General features: G+C 37.3%; 1 protein-coding gene across 11 annotated transcripts in view; it reads left to right on the forward strand.

Moving 5' to 3' along the window:
- The window catches only part of TRDMT1 (tRNA aspartic acid methyltransferase 1), a 71,490-nt gene that overhangs the window by 18,103 nt on the left and 31,260 nt on the right, over nt 1-22,127 (forward strand). The window contains exon 1 of one of the 11 annotated variants that reach the window (XM_073879862.1): nt 7,590-7,704. The exons of the other annotated variants lie outside the window; for them this stretch is intronic. The gene's annotated coding sequence lies outside the window, so the exon portion shown is untranslated. Of the gene's footprint in view, nt 1-7,589; nt 7,705-22,127 lie in introns of those variants that run through there. 11 annotated transcript variants of the gene reach the window in all.

The following is a 22,127-nucleotide window of genomic DNA, read 5'->3' on the forward strand; positions in this document are numbered from 1 at the left end:
GTGATTATTATAGTTTTATTACCAATTATTTGCTGGCTCTCTACATTCAGTTCTCTTATCAAAACTTAACCAGCAAGAAAACAAAAGAAAATTCTAGGGGCGCCGGCCTGGCTGGCCCAGTCGGAAGAGCAAGGGACTCTTGATTTCAGGGTCATGGGTTCCAGGCCCATGTTGGGTGTAGAGATTACTTAAATAAATAAATTAAACTTTAAAAAAAGAAAAAAAAATAAAATTCTAGTACTCTTTGTTCTTTGTTAACTTTGTAAGATTTTATAATGTCAGCATGTTTTCCCGTATCTTGAAACCCCTTAATGAACATGATTTTAAAATTTGCGTAGGACTTTATCGTAAGCTATGAATTCAACCACTCCTTAAGGGTTGAACATTAGATTATACCCCAATTTTTTGCAAGTATAAATGTGCTACAATTACAGCCTTGAACATAAATACTAATTTTCTCTTTAACTGGTGTTTTCTAAAAGTTGAATTAATTCATTTAACAATCTGAGACTATGAGCTAGTTATTAAGTGAAAAATTAGGATAATTTTTTAAGACTTGATAGATAATATAGCAGATTGCTTTTCAGAGGTTTATGAGTACCTCCCTCAACTACGTATTCATCAGGATTTGTATTAGCCATTTTTAACCTTTGCTGATTTGATTGGGGTAATTGTGTAATTTTAACTTGCATTTTTTTGGTTAATGAAACAGTTAAGTATCTTCTCTCCTATCAGCCAATGCAGCCTGAATTTGTGCACATATATTTCTGTTGCCACTGCTACATCCTGAATCTGAACTTTATTAAAATAGTTTCCCAATTGCTCCCCTGTTTCTACTTTGCTTTCCTGCTCCACCCTTTCTCCACATAGAAAGAGAATGATCTTTTTGCACAGTAAACTGGATCATGTCACTCACTTCCCTGCTTAAGAGGCTTCTTTTTGAGGTTGGAGTCACAGTCCCATCTTCTTACTCTGCCTGGGAGATCTGGCCTCTGCTGCCTTTCCTTCCCTTCCTTTTTGTTCCTGTACAGCTTCTAGCACAGTACCGCACTTGTGACAGGCAGTCTGTAGATGACTGCTGATTGGTAATCATTCTGCCATTATGTTGATAAAAGCATAGTTTGCTCAGCTCCAATTTTTATATAATACAAAACTCTTAGTTGCAAACCAATAATCTATTCTCTGGCGAACCTAAGCAGAAAAAAAAAATATATATATATATATATATATATAGCAAAGGACTTTTGGAAGCTCACAGAATCTATAGGACACCCAACAAACAGGTTAGGTGAATAGGAACACTGCTCAAACCACACTCTGGGCCCTGCCCCCACAAAGCTTCATACCGACTTCACAGCTTTCACCAGTGATGCTGAAGGCAGATGTGAGAAGTGCCATCCCTGTTTTCCTCTGAAGGGTGGATGCTTCTCCCATCTCTGTCGTGAAAATGATGGGTTTTTCATTTGCTACCTCATGTTGCTACTTCTGAATGAAAGTAGTGTATGGATGCAATTAATTGGTGGGCTTTGGATCTCACTGCCAGCAAAGGAAGCTAGGAAAGTGAGTTCTGGCTCCTGTTTTGGAAAGAAGGGACTCAAAATATGCCAAAATTTTCAAATATAGAAAACACGGGCAAAGATTCTAAATGGCCACAAGTATAACAAATACCTTTCACATTATTTAATACATGTTCCCCTGTATAGGACGCACTTACTACTTTGATATTATTTATGCCTGCACAGTCTATAAAGTCTTGGCTAATGAGAATCTTCCAAGTGCAAATATCTCCTTTCAGAAAGTAGTAGAAGTAGTTTCATGAGTTATATATTGGTGGGGCCTGTAAGGCACCTGCAAATTTAATGGGTAGCAAATAAGATTTTGTTTTTCTCATAAAGTATAATATCACAGAAAGACTAAAATGTGATGTAAGATAGTGAATAAAGAAAGCTCTAGCTGATTACTATCATATATATGGTCAGCTACTGAGACATCCTTAAAAGTAAAAAGGCCTGCCCTATCAAATAATTTCTAAAGGTCTTTTAAGGTGTTGATTTTGAGTGTTAGTCACATAACAATCATATTTAGTAGGAATTACTCAGCCTTAATATTTTCTGTTAAAATGTCAAGCAATTTGTCACTCATTATTTTCTGAATTTCTTTTATCTTTATTTCTCAATGACTTATATGCCAACTTGAGACCCTACTGAACCACTTTGTAATTAGGTGTGCTTATAACTGAATCAGGCAAGTATATGATGAGTAAATATAGGTCTGAATGTCACCTGGGGATGTTTTTGGAACATCGGTTGTAAGGAGCTAGGATTTGAACTGCTAAATTTTTTTTTTTTTAATTTTCTTTGGGATTGTAAAAATGTCCTCTTCATGCCTCTTTTCCCATTGTTATTCTTATATGACTTGTTGCCAGATTTAAAGTGAAGTGAGGTAAAAATTTGTCCCGTTTGAAAATATGTATCCTTTGTTCTCTGTTAGCCACAGGACTTATTAGATTATTTTTTCCAAACTTGAAATGCAAAGATGAAATTAGTAGGATGAATTTTGTATATTCAGCAAAGGAAACCCTTACTTTCCATTGGATGATAGAATTACCTATCTTTTCTGTGATGGAAATGCTTACCTCACTGCAGAGTATTACTGTTTTTCATAGATCAGATTACTTACCCTGTCCTAATGTGTAGATGACCAGTTTAATTTGTATTATGACCTATGTATTGGGGCTTTTGGGGGCTCAATAAATAGTACCCTTCTTCATAATTCTGAACAAAGAGAGAAAGAAAACAGAAGAGTAAGGCAAATAGGAAATACAAATTTGTATAATTTTTATTACTAGTAAAGGCTGAGTTGGAGGATGTAGCTTAGTGAGAGGACCCGATGGGTCAGCTAATATTCAACCAGACAATTAGGCAGCTACCTTTTAGGCACAGCTGGAGACGCAAGCAGAACGCATGTTGCCTGTGGGTAGCTTATCCCCAGAGGAGGACTGGGGGAGCTGAGCAGGCACGCCCAGTTTATTTTTCACAAATTAGCCGATTAGAGAAGTCATTCTGCCTTCCATGGAAGAAGTAAAAAGATAGGCTGTGTGAGGAGTTTAAATGAATAGAAACCACTCACTTGGAAAAAACATCAGTAGGGGGAACACATACACTCACATGCCAAATGCTTTTAGGAATCTTTCAGATGTCACCGTTTTTCGATTTTGCAAATGCTATCTCATTCTTTTAATATTTCATACTTAAACTGCCTCTGACAATCATTTGGTACTGCCGAATAATTTGAAATACGATGGTTTGTTTTCATAGTAGGTTGGTCTTAAATCATTGTTTGTAGCGCTATGAGATAGTAACAGCAGACAGTGTTTATAGGACGGTTTCAGGGAGAGGTCATTTCATCTCCCAGTTAAGAGCACAGTTTTATTATCAGAAGGCCTTGGTACTTCCTAGCTTTGTGAACTTGGGCAAAAAATAAACTTCCTGTGCCTCAGTTTCCTTTTCTATAATAGTACTTATCTCGAAGGGGAAGTGTGAAAATTATAAATAAATAAAAATAAAGCATGTCAATAGTGCTTGGAATGTGGTAAGTGCTCAGTAAATATGGGCAGCTTGAATCAAAAATTACTTAAAGTTATAGAAAGTTATTGCATGTTGTTTAAAAATGGCTTTAGAAGAAACTGATGATTAAATATTCGAAGTTGTCGGGCGCCTGGGTGGCTCAGTCGTTAAGCGTCTGCTATCAGCTCAGGTCATGATCCCAGAGTCCTGGGATCGAGTCCCGCATCAGGCTTCTCCCTCTCCCAGTCCCCCCGCTGCTTGTGTTCCCTCTCTTGCTGTGTCTCTCTCTGTCAAATAAATAAATAAAATCTTAAAAAAAAACCAAAAAACTTCTGCTTGAAGCATTTATTCAGGTAGAATTTTAAATATTCGAAGTTGTCAAACAGCTTTCAGACTAGATTTGAATTACGCAGGAATAGATCAGTGAAGGAAAGAATTATTTATAACCACAGAAGATGATAGGGAATGAATATGAAGAAGTAAAAGAGAAGGTCAGCGAAGAGAGTAGAAAATTCTGTTTTGCCCTCTTGATTCTCTAGAAAGCTTACTTATCTACGAGGGAATAAATTTCCTAACCTGGATCTACTTTGTGTTCATTTCCCTGGTCTCCTATTCAGTGATTTTGGAATTGCTCCATCTATTTCTCTGAGTGATAAAATTAATACCATTATTTAGGAGTAAGGCAGGCCTGGCAAATATTAGCTGTGTGAGTACTAGAAAGCTATTTGACTTTCTGAGCCCAGATACCCTATCTGTGAGATGGATACTGTAATAAACTCATAAGGTGTTGTGAATGTTAACTGAAACAGTTGATGTATGAAATATAGCATAGGTACTCGGTAAATCTTAGCTCCTTTTCTTTTTCCCCACGTTGTTTTGTAACTAGCTTTCCTCACTTAATTGTATGGGATGTCCTTATTGATAAAATTGGGATAATACTACTAACCTAACAGGCTTGCTAGGAGGATTAATGAAACTGTATACATTGAGCTAGTGTAGTTCCTAGTATATAGTATATAAGTAATACTGCTGATGTTACTTAAGAAGTTGAACATTTTCATATATTTATTTGTATTTATTTTGTGACTTGTTCATGTTGTCATTGGTATATTCTTTTTTATAATTGGTGATTTGCTGTTCAATTTTGTTACGATATTTTTTTCCATGCAGGATTTTGGAAGATGATAGACTTTTTCAGATAGTTAAGAAGGGAAAGATTATACCAGACAGAAAGGAACTTCCTGTACACATACAGACATGAAAGAGCATGGTCTATACAAACATGGAGAGCTACAAGTATTAAAATATTATTGCAATATAAGTGCTACAAAAAAGTAGATGTTTATGAAGTACCAAATCACGAAATGCCATACAATCTGATAACGTGCTTGGATTTTTATCTCCTAGGTCTAGTTAGCAAATGAAAGTTAAAGAACCTATCAGTTAGGTTCTAGAAATTGTACCATGTGACCAAAAGGTGGTAGTGGTGGGGAGCAGGGTATAGAGACATGGTGGACAGAAGATTATTGTTCAGAGATAATGAATTTAGGGAGAGCCAATGAATGGAGGAGGTGACTCAGGTTATATAAGGATCTAAAAATCAGCAAAACCTGGTAGTCATTTCTGACGTGGGTCATTTATCCAATGGGCTAGTCCTAAATCAAGGTAGGGGAGAAATAATAGGTTCCATTTTAGAGTCACAGAGTTTGAGTTGTCTGTACGACCTGTAGAAATGCCAAATAGGCAGCTGCTTGTGCATTTTGGTCTGGGGGATCGATGGGATTAGAGATAAACTTTTGTTTCTATATATGTGTTGAGTGTAGAGAAGAGGACCAACAGTATGGAATACTGAGGAACAGCGACATTGTGGGGCTGGGTAGAGAAATAGTATTTACAGAGGGAAACTGAGCAGGAAAAATTAGAGAGCAAGGAGAACCAAAAGAACACTGTGCCATGAAGATAAAGGGAGGAGAGGATTTCAAGGAGTGATCTGATATTACAAACCAAGTGAACTAAGGACTACAATGAATTCTTGAGTTAGTTGCCATTTCCTGGCTGGTATCCTACGTAATAGTCTTCTCAGGGGTATTAATAAGTTGGCCTTGATGGTCAAATAAGTTTCGGAAACTCTTCATATGATATTGTCCCATGAGAGTCTCAGGCCACATAATATACCAAAAGTGGTGAGAAGCCCTGCAAGAAGGGTGCTGTGTGGTTTAAGTCCGCACTTCCCATATGTATTTGAGCGATGAGTACGCTTTTTTTGAGTGGGGAAGGGGATTACACTTATTAGCATCCTGTAAAATAATGTTCCTTAGAGCACGTGTTGGGAAATGCCTGCTGGGCAACAGGAGAGCACTGAGGGAGATGTGGGCGAAGTGCCGGGATCAGTGAGTGGACGAGTGAGAGTGAGTGCCAGGGCTCTGCACATGGACCGGTGTGCATCACCCCCAGTGAGGTTGACAGCGCTGACCAGCTCCAAAGTAAGCTTCTCGGTCGTTTTTCTATAAGGCCAGATTGGTTCATGTTCTCCTTATCTCTGTTTTTCTCTAGAGGTGTACAAAACTGAACTTCTGGTTCTCCTTACCCCTTCAAAACTTAATGCTCTTGCAGCCTGCCCCCTCCCAGCAACAGGTGTCTCCATTCTTCCAGGGGCCCACCCCCAAGTCTCGAGTCATTGATATTTCTTCTCTTACTCACTTCAGAAAATTCCATGGGATCGCCTTTCCAACTCTCTTTATAATTCTATCATTCCTCTCTCTCCTCATCTTTACCACCTCATCCATAATCTCGCTCCTGTTTTGTCAGACCTAATTTATGTGCCACCCCAGATTCACTTGTCTCCGCCTGCCTCCCGGGCCCTGAGCTGCTTGTTCTGTGTAGTCCCCCAACTCTGCTGTTGTTGCCTTATTCCATAACACCGCCAGTCCGTGCCTTGTAACACGCTCCGGCCACCGCCAGTGTCCCGACTGAAAGGTGGCTGCAGAGGCTGTCTGGAGGGGTTGGCTAACACAAACCTAGGTGGAGAGGAGAGGAAGGGTCATGCCTGCGCAATAATAGAAAATACACACATACTGATCTCTGCCCCCAGTTCCTGGCACAGAGCTCCTAAAACCCTTATAATTTCCTAAGTGATAAGAGCAGTGGGGGCTTCTTTTGTTCTCAGATGTGGTCTTTGACCCTGCTTCCTGACACAGAGCTTCTAAATCCCTTGGAATTTTCTAGGTGGCAGGAGTGTCTTTTGTTCTAATGAGGGCTGGTCACTAGACAGACTGAGGGTAATTAGAAGCTTGGAACTTTCAGCCCCACCCCTTATCCTCTGGGAAGGAGAGGGGCTGGAGATTAAGTTGATGATTGATCATGCTTATGTGATGAAACCTCCATAAAAATCCTAAAAGCCTAGGGCTCAGAGAACAACTGGGTTGGTAAACACATCCACATGCCGTAAGGATGGTGCACCCCAGCTCCATGGGGACAGAAGCTTCTGTGCTGAGGACTCTTCCAGACATTGCCCTATGTATCTCTTCATCTGGCTGTTCGTATGTGTCCTTTACTATATAATAAACTGTCAAACATAAGTGTTGCTATGAGTTCTGTGAGCTGATATAGCAAATGATGGAACCCAAGGAGGGGGTTGTGGGAACCTTTGATTTGTAGCCCAGTCAGACAGAAGTTGTAGGTAACCTGGAGCATGTAGGTATTACTTGGAACTCGTGTCAGACTTGGGGCAGTCTTATGGGTCTGAGCTCTTAAGGGGTTTTGGCGAACTCTAGTTAGCATCAGAATTAAAGTGAACTGTGGACATCCATCTGGTGTCAGAAGTGTTGTGAGTATGTAGTAGTGTGTAAAAGAGAACCACAGGAGTGTTTTCCTACACATGTCTTATGGGATGACTTCTGATCAGGAAGAAACATGATGAGGAAGGAGTCAGCAAACATATCCTCTCTCTTCCTCTCCCTACCAGTGTTCCCTGCTCAAGTGCATATGGGGATGTGGGAAGTGTTGCCTTAAGATCAAATAGTGTCATTACTGCAGGGCTTCTGTCACCTTCGATACATCCCCCCCCTCCTGCCACCGTGAGGAGTGTGGTCCATCCATGACAGCAGTTAGCTGGGTTTTCTTGTGAAGCTGTGACCAGGTTAGTAATGCACTGCCTTTTGTTTGCTTTCCCTCCTTTTTGCCTCACTACCCCTTACTCTTGCTGCTTTGGGGTTTTGCCTCCCAGAAAGAGTATCTGCAGCTAAGCTTTGCCTTGGGTTCTTTCTTAGAAGACCTGGGCAAAGGATTATTGCAGCAGCCTTTTTACTGGTCTCCTTGCTTCTGCTCTGTCTCCTCTAGTTTATTTTGACTCCTCTGGTGTCAGCGTGATGCTTTAGAAATGTATTAGGTAAGTCCTTCCGCTGATTAAAACTTCTGAGAGGTTTCTCATATCACTCAGTGAAAGCTTAAGTCCTCCGGCCCCAATCCTCCTTGGGCCAGAGCCAGCCCCTTTCCCTCTCCGAGCACATTTCTTGTGCTGTCTTTTTGCTTTTTTCATTCCAGGCTTGCTGGCTGTCTCAGTAAGTTTGTGCTGCTGTAACAGAGTACCATAGACTGGGGGGCTTATAAACCCCAGACATTTATTTCTCACAGTTCTGGAGGCTGGGAAGTTCGAGATCAGAATGGCAGTGTGGTTGAATTCTGGTGAGGGCCCTGTTCCAGATTTCAGAGTGCTGACTTCGCCTTTGTCTTCACATAGCTGAGAGCAGAGGGGGGAGGTAAGCTCTCTCATGACTCTTAGAAGGGCACTCATCCTATTCATCAGGACTCCATCTTCATGACTTCATCTGATTCTAATCCCAGTTACCTCACAAAGGCCCTGTCTCCCAGTGCATTGGGAGGTAGAATTTCAACATAAGAATTTTGGGGGGCACATTCAGTCTATAATACCAGTCTCCTTGTTGTTCCTCCTACAAAATAAGCATGCTCCCATCTCTGGGCCTTTGCAGTGTCTTTTCCTTCTGTTGTAGAAAGTTCTTCCAGATATCTACCTGCTCCTTCATTTCCTTCAGGTTTTTGCTATTGAGACATTCTCTAAACAACCTATACAAAAATAGAACCAATCCCTTCTCCTACACTATCTGGCTTACTCTGTTTTGGTTTTTTCCCATAATACTTTTCCTCGTTAGACATAATATGTACTTATTTATTTATTGTTTCTCTCCCCCTGCTGCCCCACTAGGATATAAGTTCCATAATAAGATAAACTTTGTCTAGAACATTGCTTATACATATTTGTTGGATGAATGTACAAATGAATAAATGAACTAGGGTCATTTTTGCTATGAAACATGTATAGCTTGAAGTAGATACCATTGTACTGTGATAAGTTTAAAATTTAGTTATTAAGTCTGAATCACAAAGATCATTTTTCTTTGGGGGAATGAGCTAAGTCAGCGTTTCCCAAAGTGTGGTCCATGGGTAGTGTTTTGAAGGATGTTAATAGGTATCAAGTAAGAGATAAACATGTATGTATGTGTGTGTATGTGTCCGTGTCCATGTGTGTGTGTGTGTGTGTGTGTATGTTGGAGAGTGGCCAAATAAGTAGAATCATGAAGGGTTTTTGTATGTGTGATTATATGTGACATTTTAATAGATAACAGATTTTTTTTGTACTGCATGATAAAACGTGAAATTTTCTCAAAATAATCAAGTGTATTGGGAATAAGTTGGTTTTAACTCAGTGTAGAAGTTTAATCATATGTTAAAATGAGCTATGGTGAAAATAATGAAGTTCAAGTGTTTTATTTTTTACTCTTTTATTCCTCTCAAGAAATATTACCTCTTTGTGTGGAAAATTGAAAAGAGGTTGATATATAATAGCAAATCTGTAAGTAATTACAGAAGGATTATTATCATAAAATAGGGAGATGAAGGTTACATGTAGAATTTGGTATTTGTTGGTGTCTAGAGCCTGTTTAGGATTTCTTTTAGCCTTTTGCTTTGCCCATGGAAGATTATCAGGAATATTCCCTAAAAAGTGCTTTTCCAAAAATAGTGCCAATCAGCTCTCACCCTGCCTAAAAGCAAAAAAAATGCATCTCAGTTTTGGAAAATAGGTAGAATGTAGTTGAGATTTAAAAAAAAAAAAAATACTATAGGACGCCTGGGTGGCTCAGTTGTTAAGCATCTGCCTTCGGCTCAGGTCGTGATCCCAGGGTCCTGGGATCGAGTCCCACATCAGGCTCCCTGCTCAGCGGGAAGCCTGCTTCTCCCTCTCCCACTCCCCTGCTCCTGTTCCTGCTCTCGCTGTCTCTCTCTCTCTGTCAAATAAATAAATAAAATCTTTAAAAAAAATAATAAAATAATAAAAAAATACTACAAATACCATTACTTTACCTGGACCAATAGTTTCTTTTACTGTTATCCACTAATTCTTTTCATTCTAGGACTTTAAATCACCACAAACTGAGCAAAAACCCTTGGACTAAAGCAAAACAGCCCCATCAGAGAGTTAGTCATAGTATCTCTTTAGCATCCATTAGTTAGTTTTTGTTCAAACACAATAGTGAACTTAATAATCCCTTAGTACTTAATGAGTGAGACTTAATTTAAGAAACAAGTGCCTGAGTCTTTTAGTATATACACGACCCTTATAGGCTTTGGCACATTCCTTAATTATAGGAGACTTTTGGTCCAGGAAGAACCCATAATATAAAGGATTTATAGTTGCACAATCTGGTTAGGCTTTGAACTTTCATAGATCAAATTAGAGATACTAAGTAAGTAGTTTTGCCTTGCTTACATTTTTCCTGAAAACCCGGAGATTTACATGATAATAAAGTACCAGAGTAATTTCTCTGCTTCTTCAGAAGGCATTTTATTTCTGTGGCTTCAGTTTACTCTTGTGGTTATTGTTGCTGGGTCAATTGTTTAAATTATATCCTTTGACTGTTTAGACTTAATGGCAGTCTTTATTGATTTGACGTAATACTGACCATTTATCTGTACCTTGCTCTCCATCCAGTGAGGTTTCTCTCAGTTAATTTTGAAATGTCAGAATGTTGGTGACCATGGCTTGGGGGGAAAAGATGTGAATCTATCATTTTTCTAGGTTGTTTCGTGGGTTGGCACTTTTAGGATTTGGCAAGGGAAACATACATAAAACCTAGAGTTCTGCTTCTGTGAAGAGATTGTCTTTTACATTTCTCCTGTGATTGTAAAAATCAAAGGGTTTTTGATTCCATTATTTAAAAGAAAATAAAAAACAAAGCCCAAATATATATACATATGCCTTTATAGACATATTTGTCATACATTCTTCAAAACAATATATTCATTTTTCCCAAACAAGTTATACTTTGAAAAGAGACTATAGCCTATATTTTAATTTTCATGAAGGATCTTCATAGTCCTCAATTTACTATATTTTGAACAGCAAAGTAGTAAAATGTTGCTTAGATAAGTTACGTTAGCCTGGAAGAATGTAATTCCAGTGTTGGGTGCTTATTAAGGTCACTTGATGGAATTGATGAAAAAGCATAACAGATGAATTTAAAAATTTAGAAATAATTTTTAGAGGGATGACCTTGCAGTTACAGGGGTTAGATATCATTGTAAATAAACCTTCCGGAAATTACAGAGTAATACTGAAGGGGGTTACTTTGTGGAGATCACAAATAGTTAATGGGCATTTGTGGTTGGTATAATGTTTCCAGTGATACCATCATTTGCAAACTCAAAAAGTGCTAGCTCTAAAGTAACTTTGACTGAAGGGAAGTTGATGGGATCTTGAAAACTGTGTTAGATGACTTAAAAGGTGACTATTGATGATAAAAACTTTGACTTCAAAGATGCATGTGAGAAAGTCGGATAAAGTTATGCCATGAAATTTGAGTGGAAAAAGCAGTATTTCTAGATGGACATAGTAAGATAGTGCTATTTAAAATATATTTGTATAACTAAGTTAAGAAAGTATATAATATGAAGTCATTTGAATATTTCAGCTATACCTTTTCATCATCTATATAATGAAAATGACCATACATCTAATTTTGGATATTCTCCTGCAGAGAACGGGTATTAATTTTCATTCTAGTTGTCTTATATTTGTCAAATATACAATGTACATTTATATATACATTGTATATATACAGAATGTGTGTGTGTTGTGTATAACACATATGAGTTTGGACATAGGAAAGGGCCAGCAAGGATGCACATTGTCCTGTTATCAGTGTTAGCTCCTGCAGAAGGAGTAGGGATAGCGAGCTCCTTGCTATCCTTAAACACACCAAGAACATTCCTGCTTTAGTGCCATTGCGTTTGCTGTTTCCTCTGTCTGGAATGCTGTCCCCCATATAGACACATGACTAGTCCCTTGTCTTTATTCAAATGTCACCTTCTCAGGGCTTCCTTGGCCACTATCAAAAATTACTGTCTCTACTCTGCCTCCCTATCCTCCTTCCTGATTTATTCTTCCCCTCAGCACTTATACTGCCTACCATACTAAATATTTTACTTGTTTATGTTTTTTTTAAGATTTAGTTATTTTAGAGAGAGAGAGAGAAAGTGAGCAGGGGCAGGGGCAGAAGGAGAAGGAGAGATTCCTCAAGCCAACTCCCCATGGAGCCTGATGTGGGGCTTGATCTCATGACTCTGAGATCATGACCTGAGCTGAAATCAAGAGTCTGCCACTTAACCGACAGCCACCCAGACGCCGCTTGTTTATGTTTTCAAATGACTGCCTCCCCTTCTAAAATGAGGGTAGGGATTTTTTTTTTTTTTAGTTTCATTCTATTTTGTTCACTGTTATACCCTTGGCACCTAGAATGGTACTTGTTGCATCGTAGATGCTCAGTATTTGTTGAATGAGTGAATAAGTTCTAGAGCATGAACATTTTAAAGACTGATGATATTGTCAAGTTACTTTTTATTTTTATTTTTTTAAAGATTTATTTACTTGAGAGAGTGAGAGAGAACACAAGGTGGAGGGGCAGAGGCAGAGGGAGAGAGAATCTCAAGCAGACTCCACACCGAGCATAGAGCCTGATGGGGGGCTTGATCTCATCCTGAGATCATGACCTGAGCCAAAATCAAGAGTTGGATTCTTAACTGACTGCACCACCCAGGCACCTCTCAAGTTACTTTTAAAAGGATATACCAGTTTATATCCAGTAATGTTTGTGTGACCATAAATATACCAATATAATATTTAAAACTATATAGTTCACTACGTGAAATTGTTATTTTAATTTTATTACTAGTGAAGCTGAATATTTAAAAGTATTTTTACACTTACTGTTCTTTTTATTTTTAACTATATATTTGTTTAAAAATTAGGAATCTCACCTGATTAATAGAGTAATGTTGCACTTTTAAGCTGTCCCCCCATCCATCCAATCCAACAGCATGATTGCACACATTAATCATCAAGACATTTATAGTGAATTTGCCAAGATTTATCTCTCACTGTATTAAAGGGGACCATTTGAACTTGGGAACCATAACTCTGCTGGAATGCCAGAAGTCCCAAGGGTGGAAAACATTAGGAAACACTGAAAACATATTCGGTTATTCATTCAGCACATAATTTTTGCATGGTTTCTGTGTCAGTTACTTTGTTGCACAATGGGGATACAGCAGTAACAAGACAGCTATATTCTTTTCCTTGAGATTATAGTTTACTGGGAAAATACTGATGCTACACAAATGAAGAAAATTTCAAAATAAAAATTATACATACTGTTCATGCAGGGATAAACACTGCTGAGAATTTGTATTATATCTTTCAATTTTTATTTGACAGGTGTTCATTAACATTAAAATAAATTATAGCTTTCTTTTTTCACTGAGAATATTTTGAAGTTTGCCTTGTTATTAAATATATTTGTAAACTTGGTTTTTAATCATGTGATACTCCATTTTATGGAAGTTCCACTTGTTCAAAGCAATCAACTATTTTGGGATATTTAGGTTGCTTATGATTTCTCACTATTATAAATAAAATAGCATTTATCCTTCATATAAATCTTTTCTTCACATCTTTGTTATTGCCTTATATATTGGTTTCCTATTGCTGCTATAACACATTACCACAAACTTAATGGCTTAAAGGAACACAAATTTATTATCTTATAATGCTGGAGATCGGAAGCCTTAAAATCAAGGTTTTGCCCGATGTATTTCCTTCTGGAAGCTCAAGGGGACAGTGCGTTTCTTTGCCTTTTCCAGCTTCTAGAGGTCACCTGTGTTTCTTGGCTTGTGACTTCTTCCTCCGTCTTCAAAGCTGGAAGTGCAGCATCTTCCAGTCTTTCTCTCTGACCTCTGCTTCTTTCATCCCTTCTCCTTCTCTGACTCTAACCCTCCTCCATCCTTCTTGTGATCACACTGGGCCTTACCTGCATAACCTAGGATAATCCCCTCTTTTTAAGATCTTTAATCATATCTGTTGCCAGGTAAGGTAACGTTGTTGCAGGTTTCATGGATTAGGATGGGAACAGTTTTTGGTGGGGGCGGGGGGAGCTCACTGTTCTGCCTACCACACCTTAGAATATGTGCCCAAGTATAAAATTGCTAAGTCCAAGCAGTTTTGGAGGCTTTAGATACTGCCAAACTGCTCTCTCAAACACTGAATCCTCCACTGATACACCTGCAGTGAGGGTTCCTATCACACCGGTCCGTTCTAGCATTTGCTATTCTTAGTTTAAAAAGTCTTTGGACTTCTGATAATAATCATAGCAAAAATTTATTGAGTAATTAGTATATGGCCAGCACAAATGTAAACTTTATAGGTATTAGCTAATTTAATCCTCAGAAAACCTTATGACATAGGTACTTTATTATCTCTGTTCTCTCACTTTTACAGATAAAGACACTGAGGCTTAATGAAGTCAGGTGACTTGCCTAAGTCACACAGCTGGAAATCGTGGAGCGAAACTTCAAACACAGGCAGAGAAAGAGCTAGATAGCTAGATATCCATATCCTAAATCTTTCTGAGGACCTATGAATACACACACACGTGCACACACGCACACACACACATACTGAATAAAGAATCTCTGTAGGGTGTGCCTATGATTGGTTTGATTAAAAAAAACAGTGACAGCTAATAGTGTTGAATACCATGTGGCTTAATGGCAAAAGATTTGCAGAGAAATATATAATCGGGAGGAGACTGAGAAAAAGAAAATAAGGAATGAAATAATTGAAGTGCTTTTTACTCTAGGGTCTTAGGACAGATTTTACTTTCTGGTTCAGTTCAAAATTGTAAACTTAATTCTTTTTTATTTTTATTTTTAAAAAATATTTTATTTATTTGAGAGAGAGAGCAAGCGAGAGCGAGAGAGCATGAGCAAGGGGAGGGGCAGAGGGGGAAGGAGAAGCAGACTCCCAGCTGAGCAGAGAGCCTGATGTGGGGCCCAACTCCGGGATTATGACCTGAGCCACAGGCAGGCAGACGTTTAACTGACTGAGCCACCCAGGTGCCCCTAAACTTAATTCTTAATTTCTGTAGCAGAAATTCGGGATAGGGTTTAAAACTTTATGAAGTCAATAATGATGAAAATAATAAGCTTTAAGGAAGGTTTACTATATATAAAGCAAAGAGGGACTCAGAATGGCAGGACAAATTTAGAGAGGAGTTTTTAGTTTAATTTTTGGGATCTTTATGTTTGATAACATAATTCTATTTTTACAAGTCTTTTTTCATTCATAGTGATTAGATACATAGTACTAATGCTTATATCATTTCTTCATTGATTTCCATGAGTATATCAGAAATGATTGTCTTTAAAAAAAATGATCATCTTTTAAATTAAAAGAAAATATCAACAAAGAATGTTTTGATATATTTATAGTGATGAACCATTCATAGATGTTCGTTCATTCAAAGCAAATTTATGTAAAACAAAGTCTTTGTTGTTTAAACCTGTAATAGGCTGGATCACATGTGTTTATATTGCTTATTTCTTAAACCATTTAAATAAATGTTTTTAATCACTGGTAGTGCCTTTAAGAGATTAAGAGGAAGGTCTTAAATGTCATGGGAAAAATGGAGAAGACAGATTTATATCCTTTGAATTCTAAGTATGTAAATAGGTAGCTTTCAACTCATTACATTTTTGGCCATAGGCCATATTTGTTGATCTCTAAAGAACTATAGCAATTTAATTCTTTTTTTTTTTAAAGATTTTATTTATTTGACAGAGAGAGACAGCCAGAGAGGGAACACAAGCAGGGGGAGTGGGAGAGGGAGAAGCAGGCTTTCTGAGGAGCAGGGAGCCTTATGTGGGGCTCGATCCCAGGACCCTGAGATCATGACCTGAGCTGAAGGCAGCCGTTTAACCAACTGAGCCACCCAGGCGCCCCTAGCAACTTAATTCTTGTTTTTTATTCTCTTGACTGTTACTGAGTTGGTAGGATAAAATAATGCATTGAATTATAACTGTTTACTGGTGTGTGTGTGTGTGTGTGTGTGTGTGTGTGTGTGTGTGTGTGTGTGGTATTACAGTTTAATGGGCATGTTTTGAGAATGTATCCAAACCTTTCTTATCTGTCCTTGATACTTTCCCTTTGTGATTTCTCAGGGTCACGACCAAGAGAAATATTGAATTCTTTTGTTCCAAGATAAAAATAATTTTATGTTTGTTTGCTTTTCACTGATTTTAAAAGCATTCCATTCTTATTGTTAAGAAAAAGACCCAAGTAATCAAAAAAGTTTAAAGAAAGAAAAAAAATTACTTCTAAATTCCTTTTACCGCCAAGAGATAGCCCCTGTCAAATTTGCTGTTTTTTTTCCCTTAATATGGGTACAGACACATAACACTATACAAAACTTGGATTATTACTGAACAAGATAGTTAGTGACTTTTTTTGTGTGTGTGGTTAAAAAATCTGTATCACTCTACATCAGTATATATGGGTATCATTTTTAATATGACAGTCTTACACTTATATTGTCCAACTATCTCCTTAGCATAAGTTGTCACAAGTGGAATAGTTGGATGAATGATAGAGGAGTTGAATCTGTATACACTACAGCCAACATGAAGGAGGGCTCATTTTTTCAAACCCTTGCTCGTACTAGACAGTGTTCATCTTACAAAAGCTTTCCTAGTCTGATAAGTAAAACTGATTAATGTGGATTTCTGTCATTATTGGTGAAGTGCAGCATCATTTTATGTTAATTGATCATATGGAATTCTTTATTTTGAATTGCCTGTCATTGAAATTTCCATTTTGACCATTTTTACTTTTAGAACTTGAATTTTTTAAGAATTAATAAGATCATTCAGCTGAAAATACTATATGCTCCTTAAAAGACATTGGGGATACAGCTTACAGAAGGCCGTCTGCATATTTGTTGTATTTAGAATACATGTATAGGATAAAATAATTAGGTAGACCCATAATGAAGTCCTTGACTCCCAGGTTGGGACTCCTGCAAATATTGCTTCAATTTAGGACACTTGGGGAGTGTTTGATCAAGAGAAGTGTTTCTGTTTTGTAGCTATATAGTGAATTAATTTCTTATTCACAAGGCTTTTGATGTTCATGTTGTTTTGCTTGCCAAGTTGGAATTTGAAATGCATTTCCTCTTAGTGACAAATGATATTTAAGTGTGTGTTCTCTTAAATGCCTATTAGAACTGTTATTTCCAAGTTACAGAAAACAATCCAAACTGGTTTACATAAAAGTTGTAAATACTCATGTAATGACTAAGATCAAATATAGGCTCGGTTTGGGGTACAGCTTAAAGGGGCTCAAATTGTGTTACCAGGAACCAGTTTTCTTTCTCTCTGTATCTGTCTCAGTTTTGTTCTTTCTGGATTGGGTGCGTTTTTTTAAGAAGATTTTATTTATTTATTTGAGAGGGAGCAAGCATGAGCAGGGGAGAGGGGCAGAGGGAGAGGGAGAAACTGATTCCCCACTGAGCAGGGGGCCCGACATGAGGCTTGATCCTGAGACTCTGCGATCATGACCTGAGCCGAGGGCAGAGGCTTAACCAACTGAGCCACCCAGGCATCCCCCATGGGTGCATTTTAATATACACTCTCCCCTTACTGCATCAAGAAGGCTGTAGTAGCTGAAGGTTTATCTTTCCTTCAAACAAAGTAGAATTTAAAAATAAGCCATCTAATATCGCTTTCCAAGCCTTAAAACTTATCAAAACTTGATGGAAGGAGACATTCTTTATCTTAGGACAATAAATCATTTTAAAACACCAAGCACCTTTTATAAAAAGGGCTTATGAACACTTAGTAATCATTAGAAGATCTGTTGCATGAAAGCCTGAGAAGTTAAGGTTTTGTCCTCTCTTTAGTAATCATTATCAATATTTATAGTTTGACCTTTGTTTTATGTCAAGAACCACAGAGGCTTTTGGGTAACACTTCAGCCATCATTCCAAAGGGAAACCAGAGCTTCCTTAGTGGTATCTTTATGTCACCTTCTAATCAGTATTATGATAAATCATCTGAGGAAGTCTCGCTGTGCAAAAATATTTAACAAGAGATTACTGGGGTTAGGAAATATGTGAGGCTGATTATCACTGTTCCAGAGTTTCAGTGGTTTTGCTTTTGAGATTCTGAGTGTACATACCATGGTGGTGTTATTAGTGCTGGTGTTCCTATTAATATTATTCATATTAGATTTTTTTTTTTAGATTTTATTTATTTGTTTGACAGAGAGAGATACAGCAAGAGAGGGAACAGAAGCAGCGGGAGTGGGGGAGGGAGAAGCAGCAGGCTTCCCGCAGAGCGGGGAGCCCGATGCGGGGCTCGATCCCAGGACCTTGGGATCATGACCTGAGCTGAAGGCAGACGCTTAACGACTGAGCCACCCAGGTGCCCCTCATATTAGATTTTTGAGTTGTTTGTTGAATATATGATTTTGCTTGGTTTTCCAAAATTTTTATATTCTCTTAAATCAAGCTTCCAGAGTTTTTCTCCTCAGGGTAACATAGATGTGACTTTTAAAAAATAATGAAGAAATAACATTATATGGTGACAAATGGTGACGACACATCGTGGTGAGCACTGAGTAATGTATAGAATTGTTGAATCACTATGTTATACACCTGAAGCTAATATTGTATGTCAACTATATTCAATAATAAAAATTAAAAAATAATGAAGAAAGTATTTGCTTGGTAGAAATTCACTTCATAAGGAAAATTTGGGGGGACATCACCTTTTATATATTTTTTTCACCTTTTATATTAAAGGAGGAATTCTTGTACCTTAGAGAAAAAGTGTTGATTTAATTTTAAAACTCCCCTGAACTCCATAAATATAAACTTTATATATCTATCCCTGTGGGTCTAGCAAAATGCTTGGCACACATTACTCAATAAATGTTTTTTGAGTTATATTGATCTGGTCTAAACAGGAATTGAACCTGAAATTCTCTTCTCACCACCTGCACAGATACACACACACACACACACACACACACACACACACACACACACACACAGCCATCTAAACAACTGAGGAACTGTTAGGATCAGGTTCATGCATCTGTTAGCATTAGGTTCAAATGTCAATAATAGAGACATCCAATGTCAAATGTCAATAATAGAGACATCCAAAATAATAGTGACTAAAGAAGGTAGAAGTTTGTTTCTCACATAAAGTAAGTCTAGGAGCGCTTGGTGGCTCTGATTTCAGCTCAGGTCATGATCTCAGGGTCTTGAGATCGAGCCCCGTGTAGGGCTCAGTGCTCAGTGGTGAGTCTGTTTGAGATCCTCTCCCTCTCTCTCTCTCTCAAATAAATAAATAAATCTTAAAAAAAAAAAGTGAGTCTAGACATAGTAATCTAGGGCTGCTATGGTGACTCCATGAAATCCTTCAGGACCTCAACTCCTTCCAGTTCTTTGCTTCGCCACCTCTGTAAAGTGGCCCTTCTCTTCATGGACTGACATGGTGATTAGAGTGCCAGCCATTACGTTTCTTTTTCAATAGTAGAAACAAACCATAGTAAAAAGGCCAGAAAGCACAAACTATCATGTTCTTCTTCTTTCTTATACCTTTGTTCTTTCTCAATGTCCTTTTCAAAATGGAGGAGACAATCCTCCTCTTCTCCAAATTGCATTGTATTATCTGGCATAGGATCTTTATTTTCCTTTCCATGTAAATTCAGTGTGCTCCTTTTTAAACATTAATTTGATACCTTTTTCTCTGGTGCCACTTCCCCAGCTCTGGTCTGTACACATATCTCAAGTGGTTCCTGTCCACTGTCTGGTTGATGGGCCCTTGTATTTAGTTAGATCTTAGAGACAACGATCTAGTGTATGTCTTGACCCAAAGTAAGTTTTTTGTTGTTTACTGTTAGCTAAACTTCTAAGGAGATTTTCTAAGGAAATTGGGTGAATTTTGAAGCTTATTTTAAATTTTATTTAATTCAGAGAAATAATTTATTTGCAAGTTTTGAAAAGCAAGAATCTTTAAAGAGAAATAAGAAATATACTTTGCCAATAGGGATAAAACATTTAGCAATCACTTTAAATTCAGAATCCTTTCAGATCTGCTTTTGCTTAGTACTTTTATTCTTAAGCTGTCATTTTGAATGAAGGAAAATAGACATGGGTTATGATCCACTGATCTTCCATTTCACAACTAGATGTCAGTGTTAACATACCTGATTAGGTATCTCAGGTATGATCATAATGAGCTCATTCAAGTAATTACTCACCTATCTGAGATACAAATCAGAAAATAAATGATAAAGAAGAAAAAGAAGGAAAAAAATAAGCTACTTTCCTTATTTCAAAATGGGTTGGTTAATTTTATATTTACATTTTTAAAAATTGAATTTTTCCCCACCTTAATAACTATGCACAATTAAACCTTCTGATTTATTTGGTTAGGAAAGGCAGATAAGAGTGTAAACTTGTACCCTTTCACTACTACCAACCAGAAGTTCTTCCCTTCAACTTTTCCAGAAAGAGTGATCAGAAAAAGAAGGAAAATTATTGCTATTCAAATGTGGTATGTGTGTGTGTGTTTGATTCTTGCCTACTTCAATAAGAGACATACATGAGAGCAGGAATTATGCATGTATTGCTGGTGACATTTCTTGCATCTCCCTAGAAGGTCTCTCTTGGTATAACTAACTCTGCCTTTTTAAATTCAGTCCTCATGTAAACAGGAGTATGATACCCCTTGTCTTTTCCTTGTAGATCCAATCTGACAATCTTTTAACATCATTTATATGCATTTCTCTAACTAGAGTGTTGTACCTTTTATACCCACGCTTCCTGTTGATAAATATGCAATGAGAGTAATAACTGAAATATCATGAATAACATCCAGGGAGAGCAGTAGATCATAGTGCTGAAAACACATCCCTACCCTCCCTGCTACTAAAAGATCCTGATGGATTCCCTCTCCCCTGCAAGAATTACCTCTCTTGCATGATTTAAGTAATAGAGCTCACTTATGCAAAATTCTATTGAGTTGGTATTTTTCGTTAAACATTTTCAAAATATGTGTACATGGCTTGACAAAGAGTTTTGGAGGCTGTAGATTTGAAGTATACAGTAGAAAATATCAAGACAACTTGTCTTTGGATCTCAATTTCAGATTTCGACAGAATTGACAGGTTTGCTTATTTACTTATTTATTCATTTTATTTAAATTTTCGTCAGTTAACATACAGTACAATATTGGTTTCTGGAGTAGAATTCAGTGACTCATCACTTACATACAACCAGATTCGCTTTTTTAAAATGGTCATTTATAAATCTAACTTTTTCCTTAGAAACACATCCGTACACCAGAACAATTCTGTTTTGAAAAGGCAAGTTGAATTATTGTAATATCTTAGTACATTCATTTCTCATCACAGAAATAACTTTTTAGGCCATGCACTGGATCCTAATTTAATAACACTCTAAAATAATGCAATAAACAACAGTGCTTTTGCTTACTGACTTTTAAAATCTGTTGTTTTCTGAGAAAGAATTCTTGGTTCATCGGTTCTTGGATAGCCACATAAAACATTTACTTGGCAGTTGCTTTATGTAAGTATTTATGTCTTTCAGGCACAAAATACAAGAACATAAAAATAATTGTTGATTGTGGTACAGATTCGGCACATCACTGTGTATTGTCAGTCAGCCTGAAAAAAGAGAAAAGTCATATTAACCAACTGCAGGCAGTCCCAGATTGCTGCATATATAGTGGAAATGCAAGCAGGCTTCATCATGCTAATGACAAGATATCTTATTTAACAAAACAGTAAAATAATTCAATGAAGTTTATGTAATTCTGAGCTCTCATACAATGCTTAGTAGTAACTTAGTTCTTGATTTGAATTATAACAGGTTTGATATTTTGCAAAATAATCCTTATGTACTAATTTTTTTATTTGTTTAAAAGCCTTCTTGATTTATGTTTCAAGATTTCTCTGATACCTTTGACAAAGGTATTATTTATAACTTTATACTAAGGCAAATAACTAGTTGTTGATTCTAAACTCAATTGGAGGCAGCTATCTATGATATTACTAACTGGACCTCAGAGTTTCCAGTGACCTGCATACAAGGCAGCAGGGTACCTAGGAGATAACTGGTTCTG

This window comes from Callorhinus ursinus, unplaced genomic scaffold (assembly GCF_003265705.2).
Source record: "Callorhinus ursinus isolate GAN/ISIS: 27379988/994484 unplaced genomic scaffold, GSC_fseal_2.0 scaffold36, whole genome shotgun sequence".
Classification (NCBI taxonomy): Eukaryota; Metazoa; Chordata; class Mammalia; order Carnivora; family Otariidae; genus Callorhinus; species Callorhinus ursinus.